Here is a 13,536-nt window from a genome sequence, read left to right on the forward strand (position 1 = left end):
TCCACTTTCTGCATGCATGTAGTTCAAAGCAGAAGTTCTGGTGTTGGTGCAAAAAAATTAGGAGCATTTCTACAACCTGTGCACTGCAGTGAGTCAGAATACGTAATTCTGTTAGTCCTTCTAGTCATTGGTTCAGATGTGAATTCTGGTAGTATTTTTCCCTACATGAGAGACTAGCCCTTCGGGAGCAGTACTAAACTGAGGCTAAATTGGATTATAAAAGCATAGATGGAGTTGGCATAGTTTTTGAGAAATGTATAGAAATCTTATTATGCCAAACCAGCTTAAGTTTTCCTTTTTAAACCTGGGCTTTCAGATCTCATCTTTGGGACCTTTCATTTTATCTATATATAAATACAAAAATATGTGTTCATTTAATGAATAAACAGCAGTATCAGTTTTGTCACCACTATGGTATTCTTTCCTGGTTACTATTGCAATGTATCTCCAGAGTGTTAGTTGAAACTTGTTATCTACTCTGTTACATGCATAGCCATGTCTATTTTCATTTGCAATATTGACCTGAAAGTAATACAAATGACATTTTGGTGGCTGCTTTAGCTTTTATTTGTTGTCATCAGCAGTGTTATTTTATTTTGGATTGTGCTAACGGTAGTATTTCTTTGAGCAAGCTTTTTACTTTCCTTCTTGGTTATTTTTCTGGCCTTTTGATAAAACTTTTGATTGAAGATCTTGAAGAAAATCCAAGCAGTTTCCTTGCATCTGTCATTGTAGTATATAGGATAAGGCAAGTTTTTTATTTACAGCTTGTATTTCTTAAATTTATTGGGAAAAAATAGATTGGTTAACTAAGAATTTTAGTGGTATAAAATTATTCTGTGCTATCTCATTGAAATAAAGAATTTACTACAGAGGAATATTATTCTAATTAATTTCATTTTGTTAGTTTTTACTGACAAAAAGACAGACAACTATCTGAATTTGCTGTATGAATATTTCCACTAAGCTTTGTATGAATCATGGAATCATTTAGGTTGGAAAAGACCTTTAATATCATTGAGTCCAACTGTTGACCTAACACTGCCAAGCCCACCACTAAACCTTGTCCCCAGGCACCACATCTGCATGTCTTTTAAATACCTCCAGGGATGGTGACTCAACCACTTCCCTGGGCAGCCCGTTCCAATGCTTGATAACCCTTTTGGTAAAGAAATTTTTCCTAATATCCAATCTAAACCTCCCCTGGCGCAACTTGAGGCAATTTCGTCTCATCCTGTAACTTACTACTTGGGAAAAGAGACTGACACCCACCTCGCTGCAACCTCATTTCAGGCAGTTGTGGAGAGCAATAAGGTCTCCCTTGAGCCTCCTTCTCTCCACGCTGAACAACTCTAGTTCCCTCAGCTGCTCCTCATAAGATTTGTGCTCTAGACACTTCACCACCTTTATTGCTTTTCTTTGGACACCTCCACCATTAAAAGTAATGTTTACAGTTTGTGTGAATGTTTGTGAAACTTTCCTGGGGATGCTAGTCACAGTGATACCTTTACACTCTTATCTGGCAATGTCTCTAAGAGGCAGTTTAGGTAGGAGTTCTGTTTAAAGAGAAAGAAAATTTCTCATTCTATTTTTATTAGTCTCCTGGCATTGGTCAGTGGAATTCTCCCACCTCTGATACAATATATGAAGTAATATTTGCATAGGCATTTACCTTTACCTTTCAAAAATAGGTTGTGGATATGCCGAAGTTCTCAAAATGGAAGATGTGTTTATCTTCGGTAGCACTCTTGAGAGTAGTGTCAGCCCTTGCACACACCATGAAGAGACTACTGTGCTCCTCTCAATTGTCTGCCTAGGTGAGAGCTTTAAATACTTATCTACAGTGCCAGAATAATTTGTAGGCAGTAAACTCCAGCTTTTGGGGGTTCCTGCTTATTTTTTTAGCTTTTGTTTATTGTGTTCTCTTGTAATTTTTATCGTTTGTTTGTTGGTTCTGCCCCCACTCACACCCCACTCTGTTTGCTTCTGGACCTTCTACTCGTGGTACAGTTTTCTTCAGGGTTCACCCTTTTCCTTTAAGAAGTTTGATTCTTACTGCTGTGAAGTGACCTTTGGGTAAGTCTGTGAGCTTTGAAGTTTGGACACTGAGTGACTGCTACATTTCATTATTAGAACAGACATTTCCATGTCTGTACCATGTCTTTGGAAAATGCATTTGCAGGTGCTTTGAGCCAGGTGCAAGAGAAGGGTTTAAGGAGAGGCTCTAGATGTAATCTTCTGAGATAATCCATTGGTTTTGCCTTAGATCCTAGACCTAACTGTTAGAAGTTTTCTCATTTCAGCCAGACTTTTCATCAAGGACAAATAAGACTGCTTCTGATTGTGAGACCACTGTGCATTTCAGGGACAAGTTCTCAACCAAGCTGTTTCTGTTAATACTTTATCTATTTTCTACTAAGCATGATGGCTTTGCTTTCCTCATTCCATTAAAAACTGCTCAAAGACTTGGTAGCTTGCAGACAGCCAAAAAGGCATGTTGGAGAATTTCCTCACTTCCAAAAATTTTGATTGACTCTCTCATATACAAACCAAAGAAGGGAAAACTTTGGGTTGCTCTTGCTCAGTGGCTATAGGTGATGCTTCTAGTAGCCCTGTTACTTACTCTAAAGTTCTTAGTATTACATCTCAGTGCTTTACAGACCTTGGTGCCATAGCATACTTGCCATACCTAGAGCCACTTTCTTGATTGGTCATACTTTTTCCAGTTACCCAGACTTGAGAGAGTTGCTCTTCTGCTGGGACTTCAAAGCTTCCAGTGACATACTCTGAAGAATGCTGCAGGTTGGTTGTCTTAGACAACTGTAAATCAGAGACATGTGTTTCATTCCCTGGTGGTACCAAGGCAAGGACACTAGAAGAATTTGTGTAGTTACCCAAATCCCTAGTCTGCTCCTCAAATGATGTTTGTTCACAACCCTCTTGAAATCTTTGGTCTAAGCAGTTGTCACAGTGTGAAGTGTAAGACCACAGCACTGTAAGAGTGATTCCACCCAGCAAGAGAGCTCATATGGCAGCTGTTCCTCTGTTCCTGCATGGATAATGGACTCTGTCTTATCTCAGGGATATGTGAACAGCTGTGAGCAAAGACTAACCTTTCTTAAAATTCTTTGGCTTCACATATAACTCAAAGTCATTCAAGTCTCAGCAATTCTTGAATTGGGAGATCAGAGGATTCCTTCACAATTGCTGTTTTTTCTCTGCTTATTGTCTTTCACCTTTTTGTATCACTAAAAGTGCAATGAATGCAGAGCACAAAAATTCTCTACTGCATAATAAATTTCCCTCTAACACAAGGTCTACTTTTTAGAGACATAACTGAAGTTACTCCCCACGATAAACATCACTTGACTTTGCTGACATGCCTGTTCATCTAGAGATGTGCCATTAAAAGATTTCCTTTTTCCTTTTTTTTTTTTTTTTTCCTGTGGAGCGTATTTAGTCGGATGCTGTTTTGACTTTCTTTTTAAGAATTCAGTGGGTACCTTGGTATTCTTTTTGGAGTCTTTCTTCTGGTTTTAAGATTAGTTTTTCTGAATGTTTTCTTCAACATCCTGAGTTTCAAAGGTTTTGTAACCCTCAGTGGAGGAGACAGCAATTCCACTGCAGCAGACAATTTTTATGTTCAGTGTTCATTGTACCTCAGACATCATCATGTATCTTTGCTTAGGAGATACTTCCCCTTAGCTGTAACTTCTTCCTGACACATCTTTGGGATCAGTTCTGAAGCAGTTTCACCTTGAAAGGAAGTATTCAACATCATTCTGTTCAGTAACCACTACATCTAGTCTAATTCTCTAGCAGCCCTTAGCCTTACCATCTTCATCTCTTTTCAGTTACCCATTTTTTTTTTTTTTTTTTTTTTTTTTTTTTTTTACAAAAGACTGACATATCAAGAAGCTACTCTTCTAACCAGGAAGAGATGGAATTAATCCTTCCCATCTCAAGAAAATAGTTTGCTGCATTTATTTTCTCATAACAGAGACATATTTTGGATTAAAGAAGTATGGATGCCTCTATTTGCTGGTTCAAGATAACGTGCAAGACACAATGATACTGTCTCTTCAATAGAGATATTGGCCCACATCTCTGTTTTCAGGACACTTCTATATCCTCTGTCTAGCAGAAAACACCTTGCAGTCTTGTAGTGATCCAGCCATTATCGTTGTGTGCCATTGGGACTGATACGTTCTTATGCATAGATTATCCCTTTTGTGGTGTAAAAATAATAGCTCTTTTCTCTTTATTACTTAGAGGCACCCTGCAAATCACTTTGTTGTATTAGTAAATATAAAAAGTCTATACTAACCCCTGTGCAAAGCCCTGGAGAACATCAGAACTATTCTGGACTTGGTTTCTACCTATGCTTACCTTCTCCAAGCTGTGATATGTACAAAGGATTTTTTGTAGTGTTTCTTTACACCCTCTTCCCATATACTGATGAGCTCCTTAGGTATTCTGGGCCACATATGCTGAATCCCATACTAAATTCCACATCCACTCTTTTTCAAGCGTGTCTCTGGACTATGTGGATTCCTGACTGGTGTTTCGTCAACTTCCTAGTAACAGTCTCCTGGACAGTATTCTCATCTGTAAGTTAATAAAATAACCTGAATCAGAATCTAAACACCTCTAGACTTGAACCAAAGTCCACATGGTAATCAAGGTATTCTGTACTTCCTTGATTACGCAACTTGTCCTTCCGTCGGAAGGGCATATTGTTGGTTTTAATTATCTTAATTATATTTTAGTTATGTGAAACTGGGAAGGTAGTAAAGGACAGAAGTACAGTTGGAGAGACAAGATTTTTTAAGGAAACTGGGCAATGAAGAACACTTTTAGAATGGGAAAAAAACTAGTATTAATCACAAATCTAGAATGGAATTGGCATGTACTCCCCCTTTACTCCACTCTTGTAAGACCCCACCTGGGGTCCTGTGTCCAGCTCTGGGGCCAACATAAGAAGGACATGGACCTGTTGGACCAAGTCCAAAGGAGGCCATGAAGATGATCAGGGGCCTGGGGCACCTCTCCTGTGAGGGCAGGCTGAGAGAGTTGGGGTGATTCAGCCTGGAGAAGAGAAGGCTCTGGGGAGACCTTATAGTGGCCTTCCAGTACCTAAAGGGGGCTACAGGAAAGGTGGGGAGAAACTTTTGCAAGGACACATAGTGATAGGACAAGGACTAATGGCTTTAAAATGGAAGAGGGTAGGTTTAAATGAGATAGGAGATTCTTCACAGTGAGGATGGTGAGACACTGGCCCAGGGTGCCCAGAGCAGCTGTGGCTGCCCCCTCCCTGGAAGGGTTCAAGGCCAGGTTGGACGGGGCTTTGAGCAGCCTGGTCTAGTGGAATGTGTCCTTGCCCCTGGCAGAGGGGTTGGAACTAGATAATCTTTAAGGTTCCTTCCAATCCAAACCATTCTATGATGAATAGGATAGGATAGAATAGGATAGGATAGGTTACTGTCTCCTGTCATCTAAGGCATGAATTGTGCTTAAAGTTAATATCAGGGGCAAAGATTTAACTAGATTTAAAATGGAGATTGATTAGTTTAGTTCATGAATAGGATTATACAGTGTTGTCTTCTGTGCTGCATAGAATTAAATTTGTGGTTTAAGGATGACATATCCTACCCAAATTGCAGTTTAGCCACTCAAAATATATACATCTCAGGTAGTCAAACTACTTATTTTCCAAGACTAATGCTTAACATTATGTGTATAAATACATTAGGCTTCTCCCTGCTTAGCTGAAACATTTAACTTGAGTCACCCACACATGCTTAGAGGTGCTTAATTTGTCTAGATATCTGGACAGCCTACTAAATTTTCTACCATTCCCAAGAGAAGCTTGAAAATGTGAGCTGGGGATTAGATCTGTGACCGATTTCATCTTATGTGAGAGTGGTCATTACTGTCCCTGACTGATAGAGCATTGGTTATGCCATATTAGAGCACTGAGAAATAAGGGTTTAACACTCAAGCTAAGTGATTTAAACCTATGTCTTCCACTTTCTATGGTAGAAAGGGCTAGGCAATAGAGGAAAAATACCTTTCAAGTAACCAGGACGTTAAACTGGAAGGACACATATCTAATTTTCTAATCAATAAATCTGCAGATGGTTTTATCTAATGACAATATATGTTTTTTTAAATGCGTAATTATTTTCTGGGATTAAGATCTGGAAACTTCTGCGGCTTGCAGCTAATATTCAAACTTCTGGATAAGATTTGGGTTCCTTTTTTACTTGCTCAGTTTCAAGTGCTTTCACACAAAATGTTCTGTGGCTTGATGCTTTTGATTACTGCAATAAGGGAGTCATGAATTAATTCCTCTTAATCTAGCTTCCACCCTTTAATCAGTCTCTCCATTTCATGAGTCAGTTCTCCAAACAGCAGGCTGTTGTTCAGGAGGCAAGAACCATCCTTTCTTTGGTGTCTGTACTTCAGAGGGTGTAGACAGAGTTAATCTGAAGTACACTCAGGCCTCTTAGATTTCCTGTTGGTTCCATACATCCTTAGTAGAAAAAGAATAATAAATGGACTGGATTGCTCTTTATAGGCACCTGTGATTTCTGTGCATTCGCTGGAAATGCAGACATTTACCTAAGTATGGTGGTTTGCCACTCCTGACCTCAGAGACTGCTGAAGTAACTATGTTGCTGTCTTCCCAGCCATGCCTATTTCCTTCCTTTTTCTATACTTGGAATCAACATTTCAATGACAGCACCAATATTTGGTAATTAGAGTTTTATACAGTTTTATTCCAATACTGTGTCCTAAATTCTCTGAATATTTACAGTTAACATACCTTAAGTGAGGAAGGAATTAATGAAATTATTGTTTCCTTGGTTCTTATGTTACCTACATCTGAGGCAAACACATATCTTTATTACTTGATAATTATATGTACGAGTTCAAAGTCTAACAATTCCAAGCTATCTTTTCAGAGGTCTCTGTAGAGACAGCTAAAGATAATCTCATTTTCTTCATCCTTATTCAATCACTACTTACCCTTTGCCTAAATGCTTGTTAAGACAGAAGGAGACAACTTTATTAACACCCTTACTGGGTCTGTCCTTGCTCTTGGCTGGCTGGGCTAATCTTTATGCTGTATTGTAGAGAATAAACAGATTCACCTTCTTTCCCTTTTCATGTCTGTAGTCCCTTGACTCCCTCAAAGGAGCCAGTAGAGATCTGTGTTTACTCAGTGTTTCCCGTATCACAGAAGATATTATGATTGTCACATGTAATTGTCCTGAGGGCCACGGATGTTTTTTCCTGCAGACTGAGAACACCTTATTTTCCCTGATAAATATGTACATGAAGTTTTTTTGGTGATACTGGTTTAATAATGTTGATGCCATAAGCCTTGTAGGTGTACCTTTACTGTCTCTTTATTAAGAAGTCTGATATAAGAGGAACACGCAACTGAAAACAGTCTTCTGACCCTGGGAAGATAAGTTCCCTTGCAAAGCTTCCAAATGTGACTAGTTTGTCTCTGCTTGAAACTGAGGTGGCATCTCCAGTTTAGTGACTGTAGTTTCCATTCCCATAGATTTTGTATTCCCAAGCCCAAATCAGAAAGTACAAGAATGTGTGAATTTCAAAATGTTCTTATTTCATGTTTGTGCCTCCAGTTATTTAAACTAGCAACTTAAATAATTGTTTGAAGCATAGCACAAACCCAAGTTACTTTAAAAGTCAAGTTTCCAAACCTGGGGTCAAGAAAAGGAGGTGAATGCAGTCATTCTTTGTCTGTTTGTCTATGATTCCTATTTCATCCCGCTAATTTCTAAAGTGTTCTCTGATTTGAGACAGATTTCATAGGGGAACAGATACTTGAAACATTGTTAAACTCCTACACATATTATGAAAATTTATGTCTTTGCAAATGTTTTGGGCAATGGAAAGGTGGCAGTGTTAGTTTACATGTAAATAGATACAGGAAACCAGAGAGGAAAGGCATCTTACAGATATCCCAATTATGGGAACAGCTTTAGTTAAAGCTCACAATCAGCCATGACACAAAAGCTTCCAGAGGACTAGCTTTAATTAGTTCCAGTGTTCACAAAACAAAAATAGTTTCTTCTGCAGTATTTATTTATTTCCTGGCAAAAATATTTTTCAAACTTGGACAGTGAAAGTAAGTGCTGGCTAGAATTAATTTTAGTATTTAAATTTAGGTTAAAATATATACGTAAATATGAGGGCTTTAAATGCTGCTTATGAAGTTACAAGGGAATCTAATTTTGTCTGGAAAATAAGTTTTTCCGTATGGTATATTTTAAGGTGTTTAAATTATGGCTTGAAGAAATTATGAAATATTAGAATTAATTTATTGAAATACATGAAGTTTAAAAACTTTCGTGCAGGCAATCCCTGCTTGCTATATAAATTTGCTAAATGAATACTGATTTATTTTTTATAGGCCAGAGGATGCAGCCTTATTTCTCTTTCATCAGAGTGTTACAACAGAAGGGCAAATAGCATCACATTTCTTCGTAAAAAATATCGGCATGAGTAGTTTCTTCAATTTCCTGTAAAATCTATTTATTTTTTCTGAGTCCTATAAATTACACTAGTAGAAAAAACTTCCTGTTGCAAATTCTAAATGTGATCCTGCAACGAATCACATTTAACTTCAGAATAGCTACCTAAAGGACCGAGAGTTTGAGAGTCTCGGCTGCAGACCTCGACCATCAAAGGACATCCAAACTAGAAACTTCATCAGGAAAAAAAAAAGCCTTACTTGCACAATTGAATTTATACAGGTTCAAATTTAGAGTGGGTGATAGCAACAAATAATGGTATAATTGAAAGAATTCATAGAAACATAGAATGGTTTGGGTTGGAGGAGACCTCTACAGATGATCCAGTTCCCACCCCCCTGCCCCGGGCAGGGCCCCCTTCCCCCCGCCCAGGGTGCTCCCAGCCCCGTCCAACCTGGCCTTGAACCCTTCCAGGGAGGGGGCACCCACAGCTGCTCTGGGCACCCTGGGCCAGCGCCTCACCCCCCGCACAGGGAAAGATTTCTTCCTTCTATCTCATTTAAACCTACCCTCTTCCAGTTTAAAACCATGTCCCTTGTCCTATCACTATGTGTCCTTGTAAAGAGTCCCCCCACATCTTTCCTGTACCCCCCTTTAAGTACTGAAAGACCGCTATAAGGTCTCCCTGGAGCCTTCCCTTCTCCACGCTGAACAACCCCAACTCTCTCAGCCTTACAGGAGCGGTGTTCCAGCCCTCTGACCATTTCTGGGGCCCTCTTCTGGACTCACTTCAACAGGTCCAGGTCTTTCTTATGTTGGGGGCCCCAGAGCTGGACACAGCACCCCAGGGGGGTCTCACGAGAGTGCAGGAGAGGGGGAGAATCCCCTCCCTCGACCTGCTGGCCACCCTGCTCTTGATGCAGCCCAGGGCACGGGTGGCTTTCTGGGCCACAAGCGCCCGTTGTCGGCTGAACACCATCCTGATGTTCAGACTTGTTTGGGTATGCTCATGTGACACAAATGCATCCAGAATTTGTGGATCCTCAATTTTGGATACCACATTGCTAGAATAATGCTCATAAATTAGATGGCACTTGAGTAAGAGTAATAAACATTACTGGAATTAGTGACACTTAAAATTTTTTTTTCTGCTAAATAAGAACAGAAATGTATAACCTGGTAGAATTGCTAGCAAAGAAAGGGTGTGATATCTCTAAATGCCTGAAGGTTACAATCAACAAGAAATAAGAACTAATATGTGTAATCTGAAAGTATAGGGGAAGAAAACTGAGTGGGAAAGAGGGAGAATTGACAGATTTTCCTGCGTATGAGGTGTAGTTTTTTGTAGAAGAGTTTACCCAAGAAGTTATTGGAAACCCCCCACTTAAAATGATGAATGTTGAAATACTGGCAAAATTATCGTCCCATGTAGCACTGCACCAGGTAGGAAACAGACACATCTCAGTCTTCCAGCCTTTACTTAGCAAATCTTTTATTCACCTCAATGAGGAGTTTTGACACTATACTGAGTGAAGGATGAAGTGATCAGTTTCTAGCCTTCAACAATATAAATCAGCAGTGTTTCTGGACTTTTGAATATTTAATAACATTTCTGTTCAAAAGTAATGTTAATACCTTTTTCCCACAGCATGTCTGTTCAAACATATTAAGTAGCATAAATGGCAGTAGACAGGGCAAAACATTCCATATGAACATTGACATTTTTTGCAACAAACCCTCTTCTGAGGAATTTTATTGTTCACAAGGGGGAAAAAATCATCTACAAAGAAGCTCAGCTAGTAATAATAGGGTGATTATTACACATCTGTACATCCCGCTTGGTAGCTGGTATATCTTAAGTCTTCCTTTAAAACTGTGAAAAAGAAAATCAAAACCAATAATCTGTCATTCATGGTCTTGATATCCTAGCATAAAATGCATTTAGGCATTTGGTATCATAACATAAAATTCAGTGAAAATTTAATTTTTAAATACATGGCTTATCTCTGGCTCTTGCAGTGCTAACATCACTTCAAATCTCTAGTAATGTCTTGAGGCACAAAAAACTTCTGATGGTCATTGTTGACACCTGTTATTTAGTTTAGTGAGTGAGTACTAGTTAGTATAGTGTTCATTCACTGGTGGATTAATATATGGGAACTGAATAAGTAGCTCCTACATTGCATGTGTTTTGGTCTCAGCCCTCTGTACGTTGGTCTGATTACTACTGTAGATTCCTGACATTATTTATTATTTCATTAGCATCCAATTTCCTTCTCGGATTCGGCAGTAAGGTCAACACAATGAAAGGCCCAGACTGTCATTTCCCCTTTCTTCCTTTCCTCACCCATGTACAACCACTCATTTTTTCATTTTTGGAAAGTCATAATTTAATATTTACCAGTTGTAGCTCGGTACCAAAGGAATAATTATTTCCTAAACCGCTCTGCTTTCAGGGGTTTCTCCACTTGTGTCTGGGGAAGAAGGGCAGGCTTTGGTCGCCAGGGGTGAGTGCTTCTGGGTTTCCTTTGCAAGGGCAGCTCTGTTGTTAAGGCAGGGCACTGTGTGTTGAATTCTAATGCCTTTGTGCGAGGGCCAGCCTGTTTCCAAGCTGGCCAGCGTGGGAGGTGTTGGCTGCGATTGCTAGTGCCAAACCCTGGGGGCTCCCTCAGCCTGGGGAGCTGTGGAAGTTGGCAGAGCAGGGCTGATGGGGGCCACAGCCGTTCAGTGCCGTAGCCAGGGTGGAACACCTTACCTTCCCGGTACCTTCCAGGTTACTTTCCTTAGCAGCTGGGAAGTTCAGGTACCTTTTCTTTAAATGTTGACAATTTACTGCCACAAAATGCTGTCCGTTCAAAAGCAGGTTGTTATATCTGTGCAATAGAAGTATATTGGCATTCATTTTACATGGCTTTGGCAAATTTTGTAAAATCGAGTTATAAAATTGGCATGTGCATTTAATAGGTCTGATCCTGGACTGGTAAAGGACAGTGTAACAAAGGTAACTTAATATATAGAATATACATTTTCAAGAAAAAACGTAGAAATTTTTCAAAGTTAGTATGTTATGATAGATACGCTAAAACCACGGAAGCTGTACCCGTAGTTCTAGTACTAAGGTTTTGATTTTAAATTAACACTGGACTAGTTCTCTGTCTCTGTCAAGACTATAATAAAGAGCTTTTGTTGCAATCCATCATAGGGCTTTTGTGTTATACACCATATGTAGAAACTGTTAACAGGAAGACCAGAGAGAAAAAATGTCATCAGATAAAACATAGGTCTCAAAAAGCAATTTCAAAACACATAGTATGTTATGCATAAATACAGTTTTAGCCTTCGGGGAACAGAGGAAAACTTGTAATCAAAAATTAATTTGAGCATTCTTGGCTGTACCTAAATTAGAACCCAGGATACTTCCAAAATTACTTTTAATCAAATGACCTGACAGGAGCTTACTAGGAGAAAACTAATGAGTATGGGATAATGTGAGTAATATTTATTAATGCTGATAAGAAATTTTGCATCTCTTTTTTCAAATCTTACCTGTAATAATTTAAAAGATTTCTATTTAGAGGTTGCAGTACATGTGTATGTATGCATATAATGTAAATACATTGTGCATATGTTTTATATTTTTTAAATTATGTTTTTCAGAAAGCTTAATAGAAGTGCAAGAAGTCACTTTTTTTTCTTTTTTCTTGATTAATATCCTAACAATAATGTGCAATGTGGTTCCACATGACTTGAATATTTCTCCATTTATATATGGACACATATGATGAATATCATTAATCTTTTTTTTGTAGTAAAGTATCATTAGAGCTTGTGCCTGCTTGGGGACAATGATTCTCATCTTTTCTGTGAACTATTCACAAGATTGGCTTTCTAAGCGTTCACTGTAGTTTAATACTGTAGTTGCAATATTGGAAGGAAAAGAATTGGTGATTAGTCTTTAAGATTTGCATTTGGATTTGAAGAATGCAATTATGTTCTATTCAGTTTCTGATTGTTTACCATTTTGTAAACTTAAAACTGTCACAGGTCATGAAGGAGTGGGATCATCATTTATGTAACAAAAGTTTTAGTTTAAAGATACTGAGAAGTAGAATTGTAAGGAACACTTCCCACCCCCATCTCCAAATACCAGTTAATTCTAATCTAACATCTGGAAATCTTTAGCGTTGGGGTTTTTTTGTTTTGTTTATTTGGTTATTCAATATACTTAAGGATTTTTTTGAGTCAGAAATTTTATTCTTCCTATGTTCTGTGTTTTTTGTTATATATGTTTTGAAAGTCAGTTGTTACACCAAAAAAAGTTCACTATCTTTTTAAATTTCAATTTTTGCTTAAAATACTTAATGTGAAGGAAATTTGTAAGTCTAAATGTTTCTTGCTGTAGACACGCTAAACAGTGACATGTCTAACTTTAGTCATTGAATTTTGTCTATGATCCAGAAATGCAACTGGCTTAGTACCTTATTGCTCCAGCAGTCTTACTGCTCAGGGTAGGTAGTGTTGAACCTGATTTTTGTTTGTTTTTGTTTTTTTTTTTTTCTTTGCAAGAGCAATTTGATTTAAATAGTTGTTTATTAAGATGAATAGAAATGTTTTTACAGTTATTAGCAAAACACATTGAGTAACTGCAGTTATGGTGGCTGGATTGTTTTTTGGTTTTGCTTTCACTGTAGATTTGTTAAATTTGATAGAAACAATTTATGTTTAAGACACTTTCTGTTGGTAGTGGGGAAAAATGAAGGAAGCAACATGATTAAAAGAATCGATGCTTAACAAATTGACAAATCAGTAGATACTTGCTTATGTTCCAGTAAATCAGAGATGAAAACAAAGTAAAAAACTTCAGTTATGTGAAATGAAGCTGAGCTTAGCCTTGGAAAGAAGCTGCCTAAAAAAGCCAGAGTTTGTAAACTGCTGTGCTCTGAATTGTGTTTGCATTCCACTTTATTAATAGGAATTCTGCTTAACAAAAAGAATGAGATTTGCAAAATCTGCATGCTGTTATTTA

At 38.2% G+C, this 13,536-nt stretch overlaps 1 protein-coding gene across 4 annotated transcripts in view; it reads left to right on the forward strand.

Moving 5' to 3' along the window:
- Positions 1-13,536, forward strand: part of WASF1 (WASP family member 1) — a 115,143-nt gene that overhangs the window by 65,096 nt on the left and 36,511 nt on the right. Inside the window, exon 1 of one of the 4 annotated variants that reach the window (XM_033005694.2) lies at positions 11,203-11,313. The exons of the other annotated variants lie outside the window; for them this stretch is intronic. The gene's annotated coding sequence lies outside the window, so the exon portion shown is untranslated. Of the gene's footprint in view, positions 1-11,202; positions 11,314-13,536 lie in introns of those variants that run through there. 4 annotated transcript variants of the gene reach the window in all.

Source organism: Tyto alba, unplaced genomic scaffold (assembly GCF_018691265.1).
Source record: "Tyto alba isolate M040663 unplaced genomic scaffold, T.alba_DEE_v4.0 Super-Scaffold_40, whole genome shotgun sequence".
In the NCBI taxonomy this organism is placed as follows: Eukaryota; Metazoa; Chordata; class Aves; order Strigiformes; family Tytonidae; genus Tyto; species Tyto alba.